The following is a 26,802-nucleotide window of genomic DNA, read 5'->3' on the forward strand; positions in this document are numbered from 1 at the left end:
TGTTGTGTTGAGGTTGAGATTGAAAAAAATTTGAGCATGTCTTGCCAGAAACTGAAGCGTCTTGAATGGGGTTAGCTGAGCGTATTAGTTTAGTTCGTTTTAGGTTAACGGTAGATTTGATGGTTGACAGATAAATGCAGCTTTTCGCTCTTCAAATCGAATAAAAACGACACTTTCAAATATTTAGATAGACTAATGAACCTATTTTGGCCCAGTTTCTATTATTCGAATCAGTGGATAGCAGCGTCTGCCATCTTTGTTCGTCGTGTTGGCTCAAATTGTACAGTGATGGTTGGTAATCAAATTAGTACTCAAGAACGAAGTAAAGAATTTATACGCATTCCAACGAGCATCCTTCTCAGAAGGGTCAAAATATGATCGTTACCCTAATTGTGAGTTTAAGAGGAATTGAAACTGATCCAGCGAAGGATCTCGTGATGTTCGAAAAGATGGACAATTCTACGCTGCTTTGTTTGTACATACACTGGTTCACGTTCCTCAGTGTGATGGTCGACATTTCTTTCGTTAATCGGCCATCAAACCGGCGCCAGTAACCGCGTTTTTTTACATGATCTGTATATCACGTTTCATTGCACTCGAAGGATTTTTTCCCTAGTTTCCAAAGCCATCGTTGATTTGACACAATAATATTGTCGTTGATGAGTACAGCGATCCACGGGAAATGTGCATTGAATTTCTCTAGCTACTCCTTCAACCACCCGAAGAAAAAAAAATCGATTTTCTTGACCGACTCACCCCCGTGGTTCACAAAAGCCCAACCCATCGCGTCAGGCCCAAAGCCGAGGTAATTGATAGCCATCGATTAATCTAAATGACAGCCATGACATGGAAATATAATATTTTTGTGCTGCATCATCAACGGGGCCGTCCCGAAAAGAGCCGCACACGTCCTCCGAAGGCTGCTGCTGCTGCGGTTCCTGCCCGGTTATATGTTTGGTGCAATGGCGGCCTCGGTGCAATCAGTCATTTTTTCTTTTCTAGGTTTAAATACCTAGCACGCTGGCGGAGACGGTTTCCGACGAATCATGCAGCGTGTTTCGAATTTACAAGTGAAAGGCCAATACCACCCTGTCCACTCCCTCCCGCCAAGTCGAGTCGGTAGAACCAAGCCGTCGTTCTGGAACGGACCGGCTTTCTAAGCCGCGCGAAACTAGCCGATGATGCCAATGCTTGGAACTGACAGCCATGAAGCGAGAAGACAAGAAGAGAGAGCCTAGATGATGGGATAAGATGAGAAATGAAAAATAAATATTGGCTTTCACAAAAAAAAAAAAAATACAAATGAAAAATGGAAGAGGCGCTGAAGAATCCGGCCCCGACCGATTTCGAGTTGCGGTCGCAGCAAAACTTTGGGACTCCGGGCGGGATCGGGAAAGGTCGCTCATCACGGGTTCTCTTGTTGTTGGCCTGTCGGAAGACTGCTGTAAGAAAGAACCATCGATCAGTGTGTGTGTGTGTGTGACTAGGCAAAGCGTCAAAAAGTAAAATGGCATGCATTGTGTGGCTTAAAATCGTTCGAAGACTGCGCTGGTCCTGACAGCAGTCGGCCGGGAGAGGGGGAGGAGTGCAGAAATAATGGAATTCTTTCCAAGAGGCAATGTGCCAAGTCATCGTAGAAAAAAGGCAGTTCCAAATTGATTGGAAGATGGTGGAGAGGTTCCTTTCTTCCTAGGCTTAAAGGTGCTGGCTAGGTCCATTACGTCGCTGGGTGAAGGAGAAGCGATTCAAATGAAACGATCTTCGATTTTTTTCTCGACCTCCATAAACAATAGCACCGAAAGAGTAGAGAAAAAGTCTAACGCACGAAAAAAAAAACATCCGCAGCTGCAACGCATCGAAGCAACCGGCGAGGAACAAAACAAAAAAAACACGTGAAAATAAGAACATAAAATGTGCATAATATTTTGCGAAATTAACACGCACATCCGCCGCGGCCTGCTGCGTTCTTCACCAGCGTACATACATATGTTCCGTTCCCCATCCCCTGCCATCCTACCCGTTCTCCAATGCTATATTATTTTACGGAGAAACGAAATAAATATACTTACTCATGCGTGAGTGAGTGTGCTGTTACACTCATCAACCACACACGCACATACACACACACACATAGGCAGACATACGCTCAAGCAGGGGCGACCCATCCTGTCGGCAACACAAAAATTAAAAAGATCTGGAGTGATTAGCAAAATAGCTGGGTAATAATACCCGGCGTTTGACGACGGGGTGTTCAGATCGTGCGTGCGCGGCAAGGAAAGAGAAGATTAGTATCGTTCGAGAGGAGGAGATTAATACAAATTGGAAGAATACCTGATGAGCGGTCGTTAAAGGTAGCAGAGTAGAAACGTGGGCTTTTTCTACGAAATCAAGGAACAAAAAATAAGAAACTTTGTTTTTTCTCTGTGATTGAGCCGTTGCTTGAGTTGAGGTTTTCCGAGCCGCGTCCTCTTGGTGGGTTGACGTTAGGGTTATGATGTCCGGGAATGCCGAAAGCTTTGTTGGTACGGAAATGGTGAAACTTAATAAAAAGAAGGACCGGTACACTATGATGAACGCTGTTTAGAAATTTTGCCAGCAAGGATAGAGTGAGAATTTTAACGATGATAACTTTCGTTATTTTGAACGGAATGTTCTGATTTTTTTTCAGTAAGATGGCGAAACACGTTACAAGAACCTTGCACAAAACTTTGCAGTTGGCATGGCTAAAACGAATAACGAAAAAAAAATCACGCGCGAAGGTCTAATTCTCAAGAGCGACGCTGTGTGCTGACACAATTAGTTTGTAGCTTAACGCAAGTTTCAGCAGTATTAAGTTGAACATTTTCGAACGTACAGTTGCAAATTATTCGCATGAAACCGATAGGGTTGAATCAGTGCCGCTTTTACACATGAGTACGCTGGACTAGGCCTAGGGTGCCTGCGATTTTAGGGACCTCACGTTAAAGATGATATACTAGAATCTGAACTTGAAAAAGAGATAGACAACGTATTTAACGCGTGGGTAAAACTAAAGGTTTGTAGTTCAATAAATACAAATTCAAAGTTTCTTCAATATCCTTGCTCCTTACCGAGGGATCGGTTGCAGAGCAGCTTAGAAACGCGAATTGATATGCATACCATGTGGTCAAGACGTTTAAGGAGAATCAAAGAAAAGACAAAGAAAAAATCAAAAAATGGACGATAAAGCTTTTAAAAAGCTCTATGTCTAGCCAGTGATCTGTGGATGTGGTAAAATGATCCAGCTCTTCATCACATCTGAGATAAACTCATTTAAAAGCTGCTTCTGTTTTTCTGAACCTGATACTGTTATGGCCGGCTTAGCATCTTCCACTGTATCCAGACCGTTTTAGACTGATGCAAACCAATAATTTTTGTTCTAAAAGAGGTCAACCTACTAATCATTCCAGAACTTCTTCTTATCGATATGTTGGCAGACTTGAGCGATTCGTAGTAACTCTGCCTAAACTCGACTCCTGCCAGCAGAAGACAAAAGATGAGTCCGTAAGATTTTAAGCCTGTTGCTAATGACCGTTCCACTTCCAGTTTTCCGATCTGTAAATTTCACATCCTTGCACCCACTTTCAAAACTTTCCCTTCTTAGAAATTTTAAGCTGATTGAGCGTCGTTAAAAAGTGAAAAAAATGATGAAGATACGTAGTTTGAAAATGATCTTTATCCAGTTTCACCAGATTATAAATGTGGTACTGCCACGTTTCCCAGAACCAAAGAAGCGGATTTTTTTTGTTAGGGGAAACTTTGCCACTGCGACCACTATTCAGGTTATCTTTTGTGGCTACCCCTGTCTGCTCTACATGTTGCAAATTGCCGAATCCAATGTAGTTGTAAGCGAGTTGTTTGTTTGTCCACATGTGTCGTCCCAACCGGGTAGTACATTATTAATGTAGCTAAGGATCCGTTTGGGACAGGTATGGCATACCTCGTTACAGAATCGACAATTGTCATCTTGACTTTTGGTAATTTTTTCAGATGATACTTAGCAGGACAATGTCCCGTAAATAAACCTGGGATTACTCGAAAATCTTTTCGTTTTAGATCCATTTGTTTTTTTGGATCTCGTTATATTTGGATGTATGAATTTCTTAGCTTGTCGGGCGCCTTCTACGATACGCCAGTCGTTGTCCAAGCCGAAAGTTCTAGTTTGATTGCACAGGTAGATATACCTAGAAATGGGAGTATTGTTATTGAGTATTAATAATATGCTGGAGTAGGCGTGGACTCATTTAAGACAGTTCGTTTTTCTCGACAAATTTTTTTCGTGATATTTTTTCATTTGTTTCCTGCATTGTGGGTTCAGATCCCCAGTAACTTTTTGAGGTATTCTTGGTGACCGCAAGCCTGGTGGTGAAACACAGAATCCGATACGAGTGATAGCCAGTGCGATAAAAAGCTTGGAGGAAAATTATTCGCGAGTGGTGTTATTTGGAAGTTTAAAATGAGGAAGCATTTACAGGAAGCGACCATACGAAAGGAAGTACAATTTTATTTTATATTATTCATCATACTCTTACCTGGCAGAGAAAAGGATGCAAAATTTTGAATGCGTCTACAGCAGAAGGTTTCCGTTGACTAGAATGATTGGGTTCTTTTGTGCCCTTCCACAATGATCTGAATTACATTAAAATGATAGAATGTCTTAAATGTAATTTTAGAATCATCTTAAATGTAATGTTACAGGTACTTTTCGTGATAATTATTAACCCTCCGGAAGTCGCGCATATGGCCCACTGAAGGACAGCCGCTGGGGCCCTAAAACGATTCCGCTAGATTTCCAGAGCAGCATGCACTTAGTGCACTAGCGCGACTACCGGAAGGTTAAGTGCAGAGTAGAAAATTAGGCGGCATGTAATCGGGATTTTGGAATATATGTTCCCGGTTTATACATAAGGGTTATGAAAAAAGAAAAATAAACAGATATTAGAGATAGTGCAACCCTTTTCATGTTCGCAATAACCGAATATTAAATCCTTTTCTTATGTATTATTTGTAGTGGGTACTGGTCGATATTTTCATCTCCTTTGAAATAAGATGTATTTTATGTTTCCTACTTGCTTTCTGCAAACTGAGATAACAAACAATAAATTCTAAATTTTGGCGAACGAGTGTTATAAACGTGTGGATGCGACTTTCAGTACATTCCGGCGTTACGAAAATTTTCTTATTTTTTTCACAAAATGTGGAGGAAATGCGTTCCGGAACGTTCCGGAACGTTCCGGAAGGTTTCTATTTTCATGATCCTGTATTGTCTATTAGGACGTAGGAGTCCTATATGGATTTTTGTCGAAGGTGAGTTGTCTGTTGGTTTGTATTTTTATGCGTTTTTTGTTTATATTACTACTAATTAACCAGATTCGCCAATTTTCTCTATTGTTTCAGAGAGCGAGTAAGGGCGCTATAACCCTGGCTCATTAGCCAGGGCAGGGCTTAATGCTTCTGTCCCATCCCAGGAGCCTAGGACCAAAGGAGTGACATTAACCCTCTTAGCATAGTCACTCCCAACGATTTATCAAACCCCCATCAAATTGAAACGGTTGTGTACGGTTGTCCACGTTTCTTCCTTATTCAAGGTTCAAAATAATACGTTGATTAAATTATTCATTGAACGAATAATTTGATTGCCGTATAATTTTGAATCATCTTTATTTTGTACGCTGCACAGTTGGCCTGGCCGCTTTAATGCTTGTGTCATATTCAATATGTGCCATAAACATTAATAATGACAAGAAAAATTGTGGACGAACGTCCTCAATTTTCCAGGATCCCTACATGTATTGGCTGTGTATGTGTAGACTAGACTAGACTAGACAGGTAGATATACCTAGAAATGGTTCTGGTCCAACAAGCATGTTTGATGAACCACACCTGGCTAATTCATCGGCCACTTCGTTACCATCGATTCCTTGGTGGTCAGGTACTCAGAATATTATTACTTTATTGCGAGTTGCCAGTTGTTGTAAAGATGTGATGCACTCCTTAACCAGTTTGGACTCACATTTCGACGAACTTAATGCCAACAGTGCTGCTTGACTGTCCGAGAAGATTGCGAACTTTGAATGTCTGTTTCCCACAGACCTCCGAGCAGGTGTATATTGCATATACCTCTGCCTGGAAAACTGTATGCCACTTTTGCATTGATATCGCTTCTTCAATTCTTGGTCCGTAGACTCCCGAGCCAGTCAGTTCACTCATTTTAGAACCATCCCACAGTGGTCGCAATGTTACCAAAACGTGCGTTTAATTGTGCTCTAGGAGTTGATTTTAGCGATTTGGTGTGTTAGGAATACTTTTGTGGAATGTAAGCCTCCTTCTTTTGGTGTTTACTTAATTGTGATTAATCCACCTAAAAGTGAGATAGATTTTTTTTTTCTACTAACCTTTGAGATAGTCATGATGTCAATGGCAAAGTTGTAGAAAATTTTACTACGATAAAACTTTCTAAACATGCAAATTCTCCAAAATATAACGGTGTTGAGATAAAGCGCGTTATTCGTGGAAGGCACCCAAAAAATCATTTTTTCATTATAACTTTTTTCTGAGATTTTTTTTCAATTTTTGAAATGTTCTAGGAAGTTATTGGAATTGAGAAACTAAAGAAAGTTGTCGAAGATGTCAACATTTTTTATTTAAGAACTTAAGAGTTATTGAGTTAGTAGTTTAGTAGTTTAAAAATACCGCCATTTTGAGCTTTAATTACTAGGAGATGTGGAAACATGTGGAAGACATTTTGATTCCATGAGAAAGACAGTGAAAAGTACTACAAGAAAAAATACTAGTCCCAACGGGCATCAACTGGCCTGTACGTAAAAATTACTTTCCAGCAATGCATGTTTTGTATTTTGTAACAAAATTAGTAAGAACTTTTCAACATAACTTTTTTGGTGATTTTTACTATTCGTCAAATGCTCTAAAAAAATCAGTCTATTCTCAACCACCAAAGGCGTCAGTCACAATACCAGTGTGCTCTCTGCTGCTACGCAAGCCAGCGCAAGCAATTGCTTTTTTCTTGTGTGCTTTGTCTGAAGAATAAAGGGAATCATTACTATTATTCTTTCAAGATGACTGAGTCTCGACAACAAAATGTGATTCTTCGGGCCAACACGGTGGCCATTGACTTCCGGTCTTTCCGCATAAGACCGAGTATTGGTGATGTGGAACATTTGCTGAAGGAGAAAATGCAGCTTAGGTTTTCAGACGTCAGTTTCATTCAGTTGGAGCACGTCAGACACGCGGTGCTGATAACGTTCAACAAATTCGCCCAGGCCAAAAGATTCATTTCGCAAAACAACTTGAAACACGTGCTGGATTGTGACACCGCAAAAATCAAGATCCCTGTGTATATGGATAACGGAAACGTGGAAGTAAAATTACATGATTTGGCACCACGTACTTGCAAAGTGGCCATTAAAAGATTCATGTCGTATTTCAGAGAAGTGGAATCAATCACGGAGGATACGTGGAGGAAGTTCTTTCCAGGTATTTCAAATGGTGTTTTTGTGGTGAGAATGCGGGTAGACCAACCCATTCCCTCCTATCTTACCCTGCAGTACACAACAGAAGGGGGTGATACCATTATACAGCGAACTCTATGTACATATCAAGGACAAACTAACGCGTGCCAATTCAGTGAACAAACGGCACATTACGGACAACCCTGCCCAGAAACCGCTAAGAAAAGCTCACCTACAGAAAGAAATACCAACACTCAGTCTCAGATATCATTCCCTGAGCCACAAATTGTTGCCAAAGTACTACAAACTCAACAGCTAATTCTAGCAACGAGGGAGCTACTAGCAATGACGGAGGGTTCACGGTCGTGACCCGAAAGGGAAAGAAGTTAGGAACAACACCTGATCGCGAACATCAAGTCAGTAACCCCGATGATGACCCGGACATGTGCGAAGACGACAAAGATACAAATGACCCCCTTGATATAGTTGACGTGAATGCAAGGATTTCCCCGACACGAAAACGGATCTCCGCGCGCAATGGCAAGTCGCGCATACGGGATCGATCTTAGCATTAATTGTTTGTTATTTTTATTGTTTACATCATGTAAATATATAAAAGATCCACGGCTCCGTGAAACTAACGCCTTGAGCCGTGCCAAATAAACGAATTACAAAAAAATTCTCTAAAAAATCATTGGAAGTGTCAAAGTACACATATGAGACCAGAAATCTCAGTTTTTGTAATCTCAAACTTACGAATTATTCATAAATTAACACGATAACGAATGTGAATATAGTCGTGTTTTGCAGGTTCGTTCATAACCTCTGTCCAACTAACGAATTTGATTCGCTAGGTGGACCGACTGACAGATGTCAAAAACTCCCGGAAGGAGACGTTAATAGTGTAAATGCATCTCTAATTACTGTCAGGTAGATTGTCATAGCAAATATGACATGAGATTGTGGCGTTCTGAAATTTTTTAGTTGGCCAATGGTCCAACTAGCGGAGGCCCAACTAAAAAGCGGTCCAGGAGAAATGTGACCAATCAGCAAATCACGACTGTACTAAAAGAAGCGCATATTTTTTGACTGTCGTAAAAACCATAATAAAAAGGAGTAAGCCGTTTGCATGCAACGATTGTAAGTAGGGGTTTGCCCACTACTCGGGTTCTGGTTTGCCCGGCGAACCCTTCTTTTCAGGGCGGCCTAGGTGCTCCTACCGGAGTTTCGGATTTTCGTATAATAACAAACAAAAAGGAAAAACAAATAAATTAAATTTTACCGTGTATTATATCCACCTACTCTCCCTTCACTGTACACTGCTGCTGCGGGCGGATAGGCGGGCGGTTTCCTCCGACCGGCCGGGACAGCAACGGCCGAGTTCTCCCTATTTACGTTGGCTGCTCCGGCAGCGGTCCTTAACAATTAGCCAGGGAGGTGAGCTTTGCTCCTTTGTCGGAACCTCCCTAGCGACGGTGGTGACGAATCACCGGATTCTTTGCTCCCCGCAAAGAATCCCGGAAGACACCGCAGTGTTCTTCCCAGGGGGAGCCGCTGTCCACCCTGCTTCGCTCTCCTTGGCTATTAGCTGGGAAGGAGAGCAAGGCTCGTTCGGCTTATCCTTCCCAGCGAGGGCGGAATGGTGCGTCTGGATCCTTTACGGTTAGCCGGGGAAGCGAAAGCTCCTTGATAATTAGCTTCCCCCGACGGCGATCCAGCACCACACTTTCTTTAGCACCCGGACCACGGACCGGCACTTTCGACGGGAATCTACCGTCGCACACGCGCACTTAAAGATTTTATAGTGGCGGGAAACTGTCCCGAAAAAAACACTACAATTTTCTGGACGTCTGATTGTCACCGTGGTCCGTCACTTTCTAACTCGATGGCCGCCTTCCGCACTCGACTATCACAAACCGCCAACCGCCTTGTCGCACAGCTGTCAACGATGAGCAGCATAACCAGTACACACGAATTTTTGCAAGAGGAGAGCGGTAGCCTACCTAAGCCCTATGTTACTAATTCACAAACATAAAACAAAAATTATCTAACCTATCTGTACGAATAAAACCGCTCACAAACGCGAAAATGAACAAAAATTTACAACTAAATGTGAACGGTACCGAACAGCGGTGAGCATAATTTTACGTAAACAATACACTCTACGGAGTGTATACGCAAAAAAGGGTATATTTCCACCCAGTGCTAAATTGTTACCCTGACGGGTTACACGATTTCGTGGTCAGAATTTTCATTAATTCTTGTTTTTCAAATTGCGTTTAATCCTTCAAAATTCATGTTTAAGCACACATTGAATGATTAAATATTTAAAATTAAATTTTGACTGAGTTGTAATATACACGTGAAAATATTTTTCTGAAGTTTTTCTGGGAAGTCTGGTCATAAAATGCAACTCTGATTGCGTAATCGTTTTGTGAAAACGTCATCTAATACTATAGTTTGTGGTTCTTATACTACGTTCACACTACGAGTTAAAACGTGTTTTAACGCTATCTTGATAATATTTTTCTTGTTGCTAATTATTATAACATGTTTTAACTCTGTAGTGTGAACGTAGTATTACTCATGCAAATACTGTATTATAGCACTAACATTCAAAATTGTGTTAATTTTTGATTAGTTCGTAAATTTAAGAGCTCTGGTCTCATATGTGTACTTTGATACTTCCAATGACTTCTTAGAACATTTGACGAATAGTAAAAATCACCAAAAAAGTTATGTTGAAAAAGTCTTACTTATTTTGTTACAAAATACAAAACATGCATTGCTGGAAAGTAATTTTTACCTACAGGCCAGTTGATGCCCGTTGTGACTAGTATTTTTTCTTGTAGTACTTTTCACTGTCTTTCTCATGAAATCAAAATGTCTTCCACATATTTCCACATCTCCTAGTAATTAAAGCTCAAAATGGCGGTATTTTAAACTACTTTATTCAATAACTCTTAATTTCTCAAATAAAAAATGTTGACATCTTCGCAACTTTCTCAATTCCAATAACTTCTTAGAACATTTCAAGAATTGAAAAAATCTCAGAAAAAAGTTATAATGAAAAAATGATTTTTTGGGTGCCTTCCACGAACAATGCGCTTTATCTCAACACCGTTACATTTCGGAGAGTTTGCATGTTTAGAAAGTTTTCTCGTAGTAAAATTTTCTACAACTTTATCATTGACATCATGGCTCTATCTCGAAAGTTAGTTGAAATAAATTTACTATGTCACTTTTAGGTGGATTAATCACAATTTAGTATACATCAAAATAAGGGGACACACCAAATCGCTAAAATCAACTCCTAGAGCACAATTAATTAAACGCACGTTTTGGTACCATTGCGACCACTGTGCATCCGTATAGAATGATATTGTACCTTGAGGTAGTATAGGACCCCCTACATCCCATATCTGACAATCCACTATGTGGACCTCATATGAGATATCGAAGTTCGGTTTAGCCTCCATTTTATCTTTAACTGTAGTCTAGACAGGGTTTAGTTTGAGTTCCTGTATTATACTCAGGTGACCATTTAAATCCCCATCAAATAGTTGTTTACCGTTTAGCACTCTCAGAAAGCCAAGTTTCGCCTCCCTCATAACATGTTTGTGCAATGAAGGTAGATGCAGCATGGCTTCCATCGCTGCAATGGATGTTGACTTCATCGCGCTTGTGATAGATAGGCAGGCTAGCCTCTGAACTTTAGTTAGTTTAGGTTAGGCGGTCTTTTGCTTAACTTTGGGTCACCACACAATGGAGGAATAAGTTAATCGTGGTCTGGCGATGGTCGTGTAGGACCAGTAAGCCAACCTCGGTTTGAGACCCCAAGTTTTCCCGAAGAGTTTACTGCACGCCCACAGTGCTGTTGTTGCTTTATTGACGGCTTATGTCAGGTGCGAGTTCCAATTCAGTTTGTTTTTGTCTAGAATAACACCTAGGTGTTTCGCTTCTTCTACGTAGTTGACTGTAGTTCCACTGAGCGTTGGGGGAACCAACTTCAGTTTTTTTCCTATTGGAAAACGGTACAATGACCGTTTTTGCAGGGTTCACGTTGAGTCCCTTTTTGAAACACCATGTCATGATGAAGTTCAGGGCTAATTGAATCCGATCGCATAGTACGGATTCATGTTTTTCCCTCACAACTAGGACAATGTCATCTGGATATTCATTTCAGACAGATCATTGAGAAGATCGTCCACCACTAGCGACCAGAGTAGGGGTGATACCACGCCTCCCTGGGGAAAGCCTCTATTAGCTATTATAGTTGCCTTCGTGTCTCCCAACGTTGCTGTGATCTCTCGACTCCTGTGCATTGCCAGAATCCAGTCCCCTATCGATTTTTCCTCTCCTCTTTTTGGCAGGGTCTTGTGAATTGATATGTAGGACGTATTAGCTTATGTAGATCGCACGACTGGGATATTTTCTTACTACCCGACGTTTCGGCCTTTTGTTGATGGCCTTTCTCAAGGGAAACTATAATTTTTATTAAAGAGAAAAACATGGAACATGAACACAACAATTTTTATTAAAGAGGAAAACATGGAACATGAACACATGACTACATGAAAAAGACATGGAATAATATTGTGAACTTACTAATGTTATTGTTTTTCGTCAAAAAGTCGCTGTCCGACGTATTATCAAAAGCACCCTCGACGTCAAGAAAAGCGCAAATTGCTATTTCTTTGAAATCGAGGGTTTCCTCAATGTCACTAAGGTATGTAGGGCTGTTTCCGTAGATTTGCTCTTTCGATATACACACTGGGACTTGTTTAGCGGAACTTTCGATAAGTGCTTCGTTCGAATATAGTGGCCCAGGAGTTTTTTCATCAGTTTCAGAAGTTTTGATGTCAAACTAATAGGTCTAAAGGTCTTGGGTAGTGTCAAGTCTTTTTTCCTGTTTTTGGAATAAATATTAGCCTAACTTCTCTCCAGCTTATAGGTGTGTGTCCAAGCATAAGACTGGATCTCAGGATGTTTAGTAGATCCGGAAGAATTATGTCTGCTGATTTTTGTAGACATATTGGAGGAATGTTATCAGGGCCGGGGATTTGTAGGGTTTGAAGGTGTTGATAGCCCATTTAATTAGAGATGGTGTGAAAATACGACAGGCCCGTTTCTGTGATGCCTCACAAGTCCTGTTAGGCCGGAGTCCATCACAATCCTGATCTGCCGAATTCTCGTCTTTCGCAACCGACCCTGGAAAGTGGGTATTCATTAGAACATCCAATGTTTCACATTTACCAATTGTGAGAGAACCATCGCCATTTTTAACTTACCCTGGTCCATTTGTGTGATCCTTTGATAAGGCTTTTTGAAAGCGAACTGCCTCCGGAAGGATTACGATATTCTCACAAAACTCGCGCATTGATAATTTCTTAGCCTTTCTAAACTCAGTGTTGTATTTGGTAAGAGGGGTCCTGTAGTTCGACCAGTTATCAGTAATTTTTGCTTTATTGAACAGACGCCAAGCTTCCTTCCTAAGTGTTGCTAGATTTTCGTTCCACCAAGGAACAGCACGACAGATTTTGTGCTTATTTGCCCACCGGTCCTGTAGAAGAGCGATGTCTAGTCGTTCTTTGGTGAAGCTCCGGGCAAGGACGCTCGTAGCACCTTTTGCATGATGGAGGTTAACTTGAATGCAGTGAATGCTGCTCATTTTTTCGATGTTTCTTTACCGTCGGTTTTTTGGGGCCAATGCTTCGTCCTCTTTATGGTCGGTACAATAAAGGGCTAGTCAAAGGCTGTTTGCTGTTCGACGTTCCAGTGGCCTTTTCTGGCCCAGTATATGCTTCGGCACTTTCCCGTTGGGGCACCTTCGCCTACAGGAGGTTTTCTATCCTCTCCTTGCGTTTCAGGTCGTGTGCTTTTGTGTATTGCTCGTGAGACGGGCTGTCACCGATGCACTCGTTACCATTGCTGCAGGCTTGCTATGATCAGAAGTCCGTCGTGAAGTGCTCCTTGTTGAGTCACCCACAGGAGCTTTTACAGTCCATGCTTGCCTAGAACTTCCACGTTCGGCGAAGACCGGAGCTCCCTTCAACTGGCGCATTCTAGCCTTTCCGAATACGTAGTTCAGCTGGTTGTGTTGGGAGGTTATCAGCTTCACTGAAGCCTCATCTACCGCCAACAGGAGCTTTATCGTTTTGAGGACCGTAGCTCTCTTCACGACCCTCCAGCATTCTGTGCAGAAATTGTCGTTCTGATTCTGCACCAAGCGGAGGATGCTCCCTTTCGATGGACCTTTCGATGCTGTCGGGGAAATACCCGATGTAAAGCGCTTGTTTTGGAATCTACGACGCTTCAACGGCCTCCAACGAAGCGCCTTCCCAGGGCTTGATCGTAGCTGTGGCATCCTGCAGCCACTTTGTTGGTTCTTTGTCTATACAGGCGATTTCGAGATACCCTTGTTTGTAGGTGCACTTCCTAAACTTGGGCCTCGTATTGTTTGAGCTCTGATCCATGACGCTATTGATCAGCGCGCATCGAGTAGCATTCAGCTGTTCCTGGCTGAGGGTATTCGCAGGGTACTCAACCGGAATGATGGACATCGGGTGCGAGTTGGCCATGTCGTTGAAGGTTGGGAGCAGCTCAGTTTTTAGAGTATGTCTGGGATCCTGACCCTTGATCTTTTTCGGTTGCGGTTGCTTCCTGCACCTATTATTGTTCGGTGACACCGTTTCCGTCGCTTGGATGGTGCTTTCCTTATTGAGAATTTCGCCAACTCTAGCGCTTCAGCGGATTTGTGGTCATTTCTTAGCAGCCACCCATAGCGTTTTTTCGTAGCTCCGCTTAAGTGACGAGTTCTTCCTCTTCTTTTTGTTTTATTTTTGGAGCCCTCCGACCCACCGGTTGCTCCGCCGGACTGGTCTGTGCTCTCCTTGGTCACTGTTCATCATCCTCCAATAAACCGCTATTCAGAAGCTCTCCAAGTTTGCTTTCCACGCAATCCTTCTCCACTTAATCAGAATAACAATTAATTTTCGGGACGGTTGAATTTACTGGAGACAGGCTATCAAGACTTGTGTAAGCAAAGAGCGAAAGCGTTCATGGAAGTCGGCTAAATGGTCAGGGCTGCCTATTGTTTGGTCGGATTAATATCGGCTCACACTGCGGGTTCATGTCCTTGGGTACGAAAGTGACCCCGTTAGCTTTATACCACTCCAGAACAACATTTGAATAGTAGCACGAAGCTAGATCGTACGTTCCTTGTGTTGTTTCGACAGAAGAAGCAGACGCATCTGTAGACACTCATTGAGGTAGATCTCCCTGTTTATAGTCCGTTTGCAGATCGCTTGCATGTATTAATTGGCAAACTTTGAAAGTGTCTACTTCCGTACTGCCTCCGGAACATCAAACTTGTGATGGGCGGTGGAGAACAGTAGCCCCGGAAGCTGTCGGGAGTCCGCCTAAACGTAAGTCTCACCATCCATAATGAGACAATGAGGCTTCATCAGAATCTGGCTATACAGTTTCCGGGGCCGCCACTTTCCAACCGTATATGGCCATTCGTCACGATTTGAAGCCTTCTGCACTTTGTACATATGCAGTCCCTCCCGGTCCTTGGCTGTCTCAACGAACGAACTTGGACAGATTCAACTTTTGGGCCACATCCCTGACCGAAGAGCATGGGGATTCTGCATAAACGCTTTCACTACACGCTTGTGGTCCTAATCACTAATAGAACATCCATTCTGACCGCATTTTTTCTACCGTTCGATGCTCAGAGTTTGGTAGTAACGTTTAATCATCGTTGACTGCATGATTCCGTGTTGTTTTCCGATGTTCCGAGAGGATTTTCCAGGTGTTAGCGCAAAATCAATCAACGACGTTACTTTTCGGATGACGCCATTTTTTTAATTTTCTAAAAACTGACAGCGATAAAAATATAGTGGAAACAATACACTCTAAACTACTTTTACCCAAATTTTCAACAGAAAATACCCCAATGAGTTATTTTCTACAGTGTTTTTCCGTGCTCACTTCTCCGAATAATGCAAAAACTGATTACCCGAAAATCTTTCGGAAACGACGCGGGAAACCCGAAACTTTCCAGTCTATTTTAGACAGAGCCCCCAATATGGAGCACCTAAGAGACCTAATCGCCTAATCGAGTATTAGGAGGTTATATCAATCCCGCCAGTATTTTTGTACCTAATTCGTTGCTCGCTAATCGAACGAGAAGCATGTGGATGAATGTTCGGACGGTGCATTAAGAAGAAGGCACTATTTTGTTGTCCACGTATAGTTGCATTTGCAATTTTTGTTGATATTTGCGAGATACGCTGAAATAAATAAATAAGCCAGTCTCAAAATTTTGTGTTTTACGGGGAATTCGGTAACAAAATTGTTCGAATGGACAGGTCACCGACTGATTTTCTGGACTCAGTTTAGTGTGCTGCTTCGCTACTGTGCGTTTATAAACAATTTCTGGCACCTAAGCGATATTTTTCAATTATTTAACCCTCCGGAAGTCGATTTTCAGAGCAGCGTGCACTCAGTGCACTAGCGCGACTGTCGGAAGGTTAAGCTAAATTTTCCCGCATTATAGGCGTCTTTTATAACATTAAATCCCTTTTTAGTCATCCAAGCCACTCTAAACATGGTACAAGATTTTTTTTCACCTTTTCTGCCCATTCCATAGCATATTTTATGCATTTTTTTTATTTACAGTGAAAACCCGTTTTTATTAGGCCCCTTGGTGAATTTTAGGCTGATAAAACAGGTACATTGATAAAATCGAGACACATATTTTTCGTTCTTTTTAAGAAACCGAAGCTCTTAACCCATTCATGCCCAAGTTGTTTGTGGACAACAACGTTTTTAAACAACTACAACTTTTTATTGAGGCAATATTTTCTCACAAAAACAAGTAACGCTAATAAACGTGACTATTGCCTTTCATTTGAGTATTAACAGTTACAAGGATCAGCTCTAGACCTGAAGTTATTGCAGTTAGTCTGATTAGATTCCGATGAAGCAGTGTTGCCAGAGACAGTTTACGTTGACGACCTTTGGCTACGTTTTCCACGCAATTGGACTGTTGTAAATATTCTAAGAGAAGTGCATTGAGCATTGGAAGGTAAAAATTGAGCAGCTTCTAGCACTGCGAGGAAAGCATCTATCTTTATGAAAGAAGGTTTTTCGTATTTCTTGACCCCACCGTTTTCAAGGAAAAATAGTTTTGATACCCTACTTGCACTAGAAAAATGTTGGGCATGAAAGGGTTAAAGTATTCAAAAATACGAATGCGTTTTTGCCGCTATTGAGCTTCAACTGCTGTCTTTCATTAGTTCCACGACTACCGTAGCAAGGTGTACCAGTTCATTCTAGATATTGGATTGTGTTTTCTACCGACGAACAAAGGCTTAGTGAAGTGTGCATTTGATTCGCTTCCTTCATTCTTTCGAACACGCGTGTTGTGTGCTATGTGAATCACAGTGGAACCATTGCAGAGTTATGCCTTTACGGATGAGTACTCGTATTTCGAATTGATTCTCAATCTCTCCTTCATATCTATATTGTCTTTTTTCTCTCTTTTATTTTACCCGATTGTGCACGTTAAGGTTAACGACACAACCTACACCGAGAAGTCGTAAATCGGGGTAAAAGTCAATAATGATGATGTTGATACTAGTCTCTCCACACAGTAATGTACCCGTAATTCCGTGAGTACTTAGTATTTTTTCGTTCCGTTCAGATTTTTTTAGATTTCTCTCGGAACAAGCGAAATGTCCATAATAGCCCCACACTCGTGGCCCCCATTGAATGTTTTGATGGGTTTTGAATGGGATCAAACTATGAAAACACCATCACCGTGATCCGATAGATTCCATATAATAACCATATTTGTAAATTTTCAACGGTGTGTATGATGTTTGAGCCCTTGAGATATTGCTCAACCGAGACTAAAATACGCGTAGCCCGACCTGCGCATCGCGTCAAACAAGCGAGCGCGATTGTTTCGAACATGCGCTACAACGCATAAAAACCTCTCATGCTGTGAAAATCGACGGCGTAGTTACCGAAATGGATCTCACTGGAGAAGACTCACTGAAGGACGGGTTTGCTCATTTTCAAAGCTGCAAGTTGTTTTGTAAACATAACCATATATGGGGCGGCTCAGTGCATTAGCTGGACCGAGCCGTGGGACTTTTAGGTTTTTTTCGCCATCCATAAAAGGTCGGAAATCAATTGAAATACGCGCACTTTGCTGCTGTGTTTTGATATTCTTTTTCTAAGTGGTACTACTTGAGGTTCGTTTGGTGTACCTTATTTGGTATGGCACGTTTGCGGTGTCAAATTCTTTTTATTATATAATAAATTTCTTAAAACAAGGGGGCAGCATTTTGAAATTATTTTTTATCTTGAAACATTGAACAGTTTTACAACTTTCTTCAAACTAAGAATACCCCTAAATATGGTAGCTTAAACAATTTAATTTTAGTAAGAGTAAGTCAAGTAGAGTTTCAAGTCATTGTAGGAAATGAGTGAGTAGGAATAAAAATTATAATAATCTTTAACTTTTGACTTATCATGGAATCATAATCTGTTTTTGTCTCGATGAAAAAAAGTCCAATAAAATTAACCATCTTAAATCAGCAGGCCTTGGTTGTTGTGACAGAGAAGCTAGCTCGAGTTTTAGGAAAGAAGTAGATGAAAACGGACACGATAGCTCCAGTCTCAGCTAAAGCAACGACCAATATAAGAACGGGAGTTTGATGGAACAAAATATTCTCGGACACGACATATGGCACATTGTTCTAAGCGACTACGTTCACCTAAAAATCGGCCCGTATAATATGTTAAACGGCTTTAGGTGATGTTTAGTTCATTCGTTTTAAAGAGAATTGAGAACTACCGTTCTTTTAAAAAGAATTTCTGTTCACTCATTCTCTACGAAGAACTAGTTCGTTTGAACCGTTCGCGAACGAATGGCCCATCTCTAGTCTGTTTGACTGGATATTGTAAAAAAACTGAAAGAATCCAGTTTAAACTGGAAGGTTGGCATCGCTTTTAGAAAAAGTCGATGTCGAAGTGATGTTTGAACTATGCACGCATGCACGTCAGAGGTAGCGTGATATCAGTAGCTGCGATTTCATTTCTTAGTTCTCAGTCGCGTTGGAAATTTGAGTAAACGCTATTGAGAGTATAAACTTCAAATCAATTAAAAAAAATCGATTTTTTTGGCTCAGCACAATATACAACCCCTTTAGGAAAATTCAGTTTTCCCACCACAACGCATTGATTGAAGAATTTTGATATTTTATTAACAGAGCATTAGCAATAATTCGTTTGTATGTCTACTTTATGGGCCATTTTTTCGCTTTCCCATTGATTTGGTTTGAGATTTCTAGCACTGATGTCGTCCTATGCTGATATGAGAGATTCTCTGAGTCCTGCCACTATACCATGTCGTCGCTGTTGTGCTATCTTATGACAAGCGCCATTTAGCACTTTTCGAGAAAAACGATTTTTAAAGTTTGAGATTGAATATTTTAAAATTTATAAATGCTAGAAGCTTTTCGGAGAAGACATTCGATACTTCTATCTTTTCTGAAGTAATCTCTCGATTTGTGTGAAGATCGGTTGACTACACTTACAGTTTTTGCTTAAAATGTAAACCAAAGTCGCTCGCATACGTGTCATAAGTGTGTATTCAGGATAAAGTATGTATGACGTGTCACAAATGTGCACATATAAAAATGAATCATAACTGATTCGTAAAATTATGCGTTATAGATCACTATGTCCAATATTATACTTTTCCATGCGATAGCAGCAATATCAGGTTGCAAAATGATAGTATTGGAACAGAAAGTTTTCCCAATTTTCCTCCTTTATTCAGGAAAATCAATAAACAAAAGTTGGTTTCATTGACAATTTAGAGACAATGTCTATCAAACAATGTTATTGTTGACAGGTGACTAGACGAAACAAATATTCTTCTTGCATAATCCATCACTACATTTCGGTATACTTTCCAAAACAAGTGGAAATCTCAAAAGGAAATTTGTTCAATAATCTTGAATATATAAGCCAACCATTCCCAGAAAAAAAACTATGGTAGTTTTGCTCCCGAGACAAGAACCTAGCTAATGCTTATGGTTGATCTGCATAGGAATTACCTATGTCATCAGAGACATCTGTTGGCTTGCTATAAGCTTTTCGGCTTATAGCAAGCCAACAAACTAAGAATGTTGTCTCTTTTTTCTTTGTCATACGATAGCATAACTCGATCACTCGAGAAATTGGCGCTTGTCATAATCGTGTTTCGCTATATCTCAGTAAGGCAGCCCTAAGTTTGCGCCGCTAAAACAACAAAAATGATCCATAAAAAATTGAAAAACGATCCATAAAAAAGTTGTCCATGTTCCATAAAACAAAACTGAAAATCCATAAAACAGTGTGATTGATCCATAAAAAGGGGTGATTTGATCCATAGATTATGTAAAATTGAACCATAAAATGGTCGCAAAAGAGCACTAAAATAGTAATAAAAGAGCAATTAAATTCAACCAATGCCCCATAAAAATATTGGAAATGTTCCATAAAATGATACATTTTGCGCCATAAATTAACTGACATTGATCCATAGAATATTAACAATGTACAATAAAACACGTCGATATGTTCCATAATATCGACAAAAATGTTCCACGGTATTACAAAATGGAGCAATAAAATGTCAGAAAAAGTTCCATAAATTTGATGAAAATGTTAGCTCCAGTCTCAGCTAAAGCAACGACCAATATAAGAACGGGAGTTTGATGGAACAAAATATTCTCGGACACGACAATGGCGCAAGAAACGCTCCCGAGTAAGTATTTTAGACCCCTGGATGAAACAGCGGACAAGTCTGGACAACTTGTCCGTGTGTTTTTTTTAGGAAATTGGGCTCGGAAAGAGCCTAATAGTTAAATATCCGAAATTATTCAATAAATGGCGGTTGCCTCGAATGGCTTTCGGTATTTAGATGCTTCCTCTGAGAGGGAAATGTTTGGCCCTGAGTGGCTTATTGTATTGTTGCTTCCTTTGAGAAGGAATGATTTGGCCTCGAGTGGCCAAATACAGTAGCGTTTGTGTCCTCTGTGTGGGAAAGTTTTAGCACTAAGCGACAAGCGTATCTATGTTGTAGTCCATTCTCTGGAATGGAAATGCTTTTGTCTCGAGTGGCATCAACTAAGCGAAATCTCTTTGAATCATGCGAGCGTCTGGTCGTTGCCATGGTTTGGTTTTTACAGTCGAAAATAGAAAAAGGATGCACTTTCGCACGCCATGTTTTACGAAAGTGGTTGTTTTCTTGAGTTAGGAGTGAAAAGTAAAGAGAAAATTTGTGAAGAGTAAAGTTATGAGTGAAGTGTAAATGGTAAAAGTAAAGTGTAAAGAATGAAAAGCAAAGAGTAAATAGCAAAGAGTAAACTCTATTGAGTAAAGAGCAAAGAACAGCTAACATCAAAGAGTAACGCGAAATTTGGAAGTGTAGGGTAATGGTAAAAAGTAAAGAGTAAAGTCTAAATTGAACAGAGTAAATAATAAAGAGTACAGTGTGAAAACAAAAAGTAAAGAGCAGAATGGATAGAAGATAAAGCAACGAGTAAAAAGTGTAGAGCAAAGAGTAAAGAGATAAATGTAATATGTAAAGTGGTAAGAGTAAAGAGTTAAGGGTAAAGCTTGACGAGTAGAGAATCAAGAATCAAGTGTAAAGAGAAGTAAGGAGTAAATATGCACAAAGAATAAAAATGGGTAACGAGTGAAGATGAGTAGAGTATTCACTAAAAAGTAATAAGTAAAATGTACACAGTAAAGACTGAAGAGTAAAATTTGTGAAGAAAAGAGTTATGTGTAGACCACAAATGGTAAAGAGAGCAAAGAGTAAATGACAGAGGGTAAACAGCAAAGAGTAAAGTATAAAAAGTAAAGGCTAAAGAAAAAAAATAGAAAATGAAATTAACTATGCTGAGTGAGGGCCGGTGGTCAGTTGCACAAATGGGACGAAGATCTCATATGATTCTATGACGGATTAATGGACGGTCGTTCAATGGGTAAGAGAAAAGAAATATTTGTAAAGAGTAGCTTTAAAATAATGTGTAAATGATAAAGTGTAAATGATACAGAGTAAATAGTAAAAAGCAAAGAATAAAGTGTAGATGAAAAAATAAAGTATTAATGATTAACATTAAAAAATAAAGAGTAAAGACTAAAAAGTACAAAGAAAACACTGAAGAGCAAAAAAAGTAACGATCAAAGTGCACAAAATGAAGAGTGCAAAGAGACGAAAAATAAAAGATGGAAGAGTAAGAGTGAACAAAGTAGAGTAAAAAGTGAGGTGTAAAGAATAAAGCGCAAAGGGCAAAGAAGAAAAAGCAAAGATAATAGTGTAAAAAAATTTAAACAATTTAATTTTAATAAGAGTAAGTCAAGTAGAGTTTCAAGTCATCAAAATAGAAATACATGAATTCATGATGGTTAAAAAGTATCATATCATTTGAGGCCGTTTCGTTCACAGCTTGAGAGCAAAAAAAAACAGACACATTCGCATTGCATCCAAAACAAGCCCAAAAATTCATTATTCATGGATATTTGTCATCCAATCCGTAGTACGTCACTTGGTAATCCACAAAAAAACTGTTCTATTGGACGCCATCCATGATATTGTAACAAAATACTCTCTAACCGGCAATTTTCTTTGGTCTTTCCGATCGATCTTTGTATAAAGAAGACTTTTTGAGATGACTAACTTCGAAGATAAAAACAGCCTCTTAAGGTTTCCGTTCTCTTTTCCGGTATTTCAAAAAAGTGTTCTTTTTTGACCAAAAACGTTTTAAAGGAATATTTTCATATCACAAGTGATAAGTAGAAGTCGAAACGCAATCCAATAATGCCGAACTAAAAAACACCTGAAAGTTGTTCTAGAATAATTTAATGTGGAACATCTTTTATTGTGTACCTTACACCCTGTGTCGTCCTTACATCTCCCGGATTGAAAACAGTTGCCAAATTCCTATTATTTGTAGTTGTAATATGAAAACGTGACTTTGTCCTAGAATTTGAATCAGCTGATTCACAAAATTGATAACACATTTTTTTCCGTGTATGTTTTTATGGTTATTCATATGTTCTGAAACAGCGCGGCCCTTAGTTAGCAATTTACATTTTCAGCTCACAGGCACTTCTCTCATTTTCGCCAAGGACCCGCACCGACAAGGACCGTGCAATAGCATTTTACAAGTCATCAGCCGACATTAGATGCGAGTTATTGATCAAATTTAATTTGATTCAATCAATGTGCAATAAAAACAAACTCGTCTAATGGCACTCGACGAGCCAAAGAGCTGTTGTCTCATACGTATCTGTATGTGTGCAGTGTGCCTGTGTGTGGGCTCATACGAGCGTCAGGCTGTCTCTTTCTATTCAGCTTTTTTTTTGTTTTGTTTTTGCGAGCTCAGATTATTTCGTTCCTATGCTATCACACATTTTTATTTTCAAAGAGCTTCAGGATTCGGAAAAGGGCCCCGGCTGACGAACGAGGGGGGGGGGGAGCGAGAGAGTTTGCACACACGGAAGGGGCCGGAGGACGTTTCACGATTCAATTCACTCGCTCTCGATACGAGTTATTTTTTTTTTCCTGCCTTGCCTCGCAATGCAGTGCAGTTGCATTTTATTGATTGCTGATCCTATTTAGAAGTTGCACGCTTCTCTGATGTGAGTTTTGCACCATCAACGCCACCGCTGCCTGCCTGCCGCCAATCGGCGCCTACTGCTACCTCTAACCAAGCACATGTGCCGGTACCGGGGGTCTCTGAAGGGAAATCGCAGAAGGCTATTCGTTGATTTTTTTTTCGCCTCGCACCCCTTCGTCCACCATCCCTTGATTCTATATGTATTTTAGTACAAAGTGAATTTACAAAGTGAGTAGAATGTTCTATGGTAACCACCCGGGTGCGAGGGGGTGCCCAACGGTAGGAATTAGATTCCGTCGTTAAAAAAGATTAAATTAATATTTTAATCACGGATACTTTATGCTGGTTTTAAAAGCTTCACTGGATCCATGTGGAGGAGGAAGAACAGGGAACCACGCACCGGAGCTCATTCGTTTCTGGGGCCCGGCAAGTGCAGTTCAATTCATTTAGAATGGCTGGTTGAAAGCAAACAGGATCAAGCACTTTGGGAGCGAGGCCATAAGTTGGACCATTTAATGGAGAGATCAGTTCAAGTTCCAATTACTAAATTGTGTTGGAACTTTTAGTTTAAGGCTGACCGAGCGAACCTCGACCGAAAGTGGAATTATAAATATACTCTTTTACCATTCTTCTCGACCTCGTTCTACTTATCCCGTGGAGGGGCTCATGAATTGTACGGGGTGGGGCGGAGTCATACCATAGCGAATCTCTCGTCGTCAGTCTGAAGAGCTTATGAATACCGTAACGACAAAAGCCGAGCCGTGCCATAAAAGCGAAAAAAAAAAGAATGCGAAGGCGAGACATCCGTACCTAACCTCAGCTAACCGAATTCCAGGTGATGACGGTGCGGCGGAGTCCTACTCGAGCCGCGAGGGGCGCACACCAACGACGAACGCCGACGGATAGAATTATTTTCAATTCATTGCTCTTCCTCGATGCTGAAATGAAACTGATTTTTTTTGCCTCCACCACCACCACCACCAACCGTCCAGGTCCTGCGAGTAGTCTGTTACGCACATCCTGAGTGTCAAGCTCGCCCCCTCTCCGCCACCCGGCGTGTCCAGTGTTAGTGTATGTGAATAGCGCGCGATAATGATGGATGCTGGATGGATGAGGATAATCATTACTGCTGACATGGCTCCTCTGATGGAACGCAGGCAGCGGACACAAAAGCTTCTCTTCCCTCTGCACTATCGCCTCCGTCAACCCTGGCTGGCAGTCAACCCTGAGAAGATGATGACGATGACGAGTGCTTTCCAATACACGCCGAAGACTGATGATCTGGCGATGAGTTTGCGGAGTGCGCGGTATCTTATTAAAAAAAAAATCCATCCGTCCGTTCTGAACAAACCACCACCGCCGAGTCACCGGGGAAGGGTGAAGGGGGTTCGGGCTTCGCCACTTGTCTGCGTGGGTGTATGTCAACCGATTATGCAGAGCTGCCTGCAAACAGTGGATATTTTATTTTTCATTTATTTTAGACAAGTGGCGCAACAATAAAATCCGTCAGACTCAGATGGGCGCAAAACGCCACATCAGTTGTCTAATATGTGGAGAGATAGATGGATGAAAATATGTATGAGCAGGAGAAGCGATTAATATCAAAAATGATGATTTTAATCCGGACTCTATCCCAGCAGAAGTGTCATTCTCAGGGCATGTGGTGATTTGTCGGAAGGTTCCATGTGCCGGTATCCGACGGGTCGCAATAGAAGGACAAGTGTCATTTGGTGCAGCGTTGAAAAAAAAAACTGACGAGATTCGAATAACTCAGTCTCAGTGATGTAAATATAAAAGATGGGTGGGTAATGTCTGCGACATAACCGGAGAGATGTAGAATACATAAGGAACACGTTCTTCAAATATGTTGATACTCATTAGGATTTTCGGACAAAAGCTGATTTGGGCGAGGAATATTTCAAATTATTCTTTACAAAAATGATGGTGGTCCTGAAAAGGACCGGTTTTGTTGGCGTTGTTGGCCTTGGTGAGGGAGATGGCTAACGATGAAATTAATTGTTAGCATGAGGAAGTCGCGTAGTACTGGCCAATGGAAGAACAGATAATAATTGATTCCTGAAAATCAATTTTTCTTTATTCATGTAAATTATACATACTTACAAATCTAACAGAAGATATCTGATCATATTTCTGAATCATTAGTGCGAACATTGTGTAATTTGGTTAAGTACAATGAAAGTTACAAACTTTCCAAACTCGACCTTCTATTCATTCAGAAATATTGAAATGGGGTGTCGTGGTCACAATAAAAAAAGATGGGTGGGTAATGTCTGTCACATAACCGGAGCGTCGTGATATTCAAAGAATCACGTTTGAATGGGAAATTTTCAAATAATTCTCTATGGTAATAATGGTGGTTCTGAAAAGAACCTTTGGTATCGGCGTTGGTGTTGATGGTGATGCGCTGGATCGTTGGATATTTTTGGCATGATAGTTACGTGCCTGGCGAACTGTTTTGTAGCCTCGAACAAAACGACAAGACTGGCTTCTTCGGGTACCATTACGGCTGAACTTTATAAGCTTAGCTCGACTTTGAAATCTTGCACAATCTCACGAATCAGACACTAGTAGGGCCATTTTGTTTGCTACTAGCACGGAGCTGCACAAAAAAACCATTTAATGCAGTTAGTTCACGGGGGCTGCCAAAAAGCTTGAATATAAGCATGCGACTTCAACGTTTCTCTTAAACACATACAACAACACATTCGTTTTGGTAATACTGATAATAACAGTAGAAAGGAATGGAAAAGCAGTGCACGAAACGAGCGAGAGGATAATTTAAATTTTTGTTCCGTGTGCAAGCTACTTCTTTCCACACAACGTATTATGTTGCTTGTTGAAAATTTGCTACACACCTTAAAATGAAAGTTTCAGTTTAACTCTCACTAGAACACAATTGATTGGTCCTGAAAAGAACCGTTGCTTTTATTGTAATTTACGCCCACTCCCACAAACCGACCAAGTAGGCATCACTGGCTTCATTACGGCTGAGCTTTGTAAGCGTAGCTCGACTTTGAAGTAATACACAACCTTACGAACCAGACGCTGGAATGTTAGCCAGCGGATTAGTTGCTCCGTTGCCCTTTAGTTGGGGCGAAATACTAGCATGGCGACAGTTCCTGATCGGTAGTTGGTTGCGATGGGCCACCAGTAGCTGGGGCACTTTTGCGGACCGTCATCATCGCCAACTGCTTTCCTCCGGTGGACTGGCTGCTTGCTAGTGCTTGAACGAATACGAATGATGAGAAAAACCGACCGACCAATACTCATATATGAAAACACGAGAAAGCACTACTATCGCTCTCCCGCTCGTTTTCGTGCCATTCCTGTGCCTTTCCTTTCCGTTCGGCTACCAATACTAGCATAACCAAAACGAATATTCTGTCTTTCCATCGCCTTCAATCTAGTGGCCAGTGCTAGCAAACTTGCATGTTCAGTTTTTCAATAACAACATTCCAACAATATTTTCAAAGAATGTTGCAGATTTGAAAAGAAGGAAGGAGAAGATTTTCACAAATTTAAATTCTTTTGTTTTATTTGTTAGCGCTGATAAAGGCTATTTAGTTTGCTACTAGCAAGGAGCTGCACAAACAAATCGA

This window comes from Topomyia yanbarensis, chromosome 1, assembly GCF_030247195.1.
Source record: "Topomyia yanbarensis strain Yona2022 chromosome 1, ASM3024719v1, whole genome shotgun sequence".
Lineage (NCBI taxonomy): Eukaryota > Metazoa > Arthropoda > Insecta > Diptera > Culicidae > Topomyia > Topomyia yanbarensis.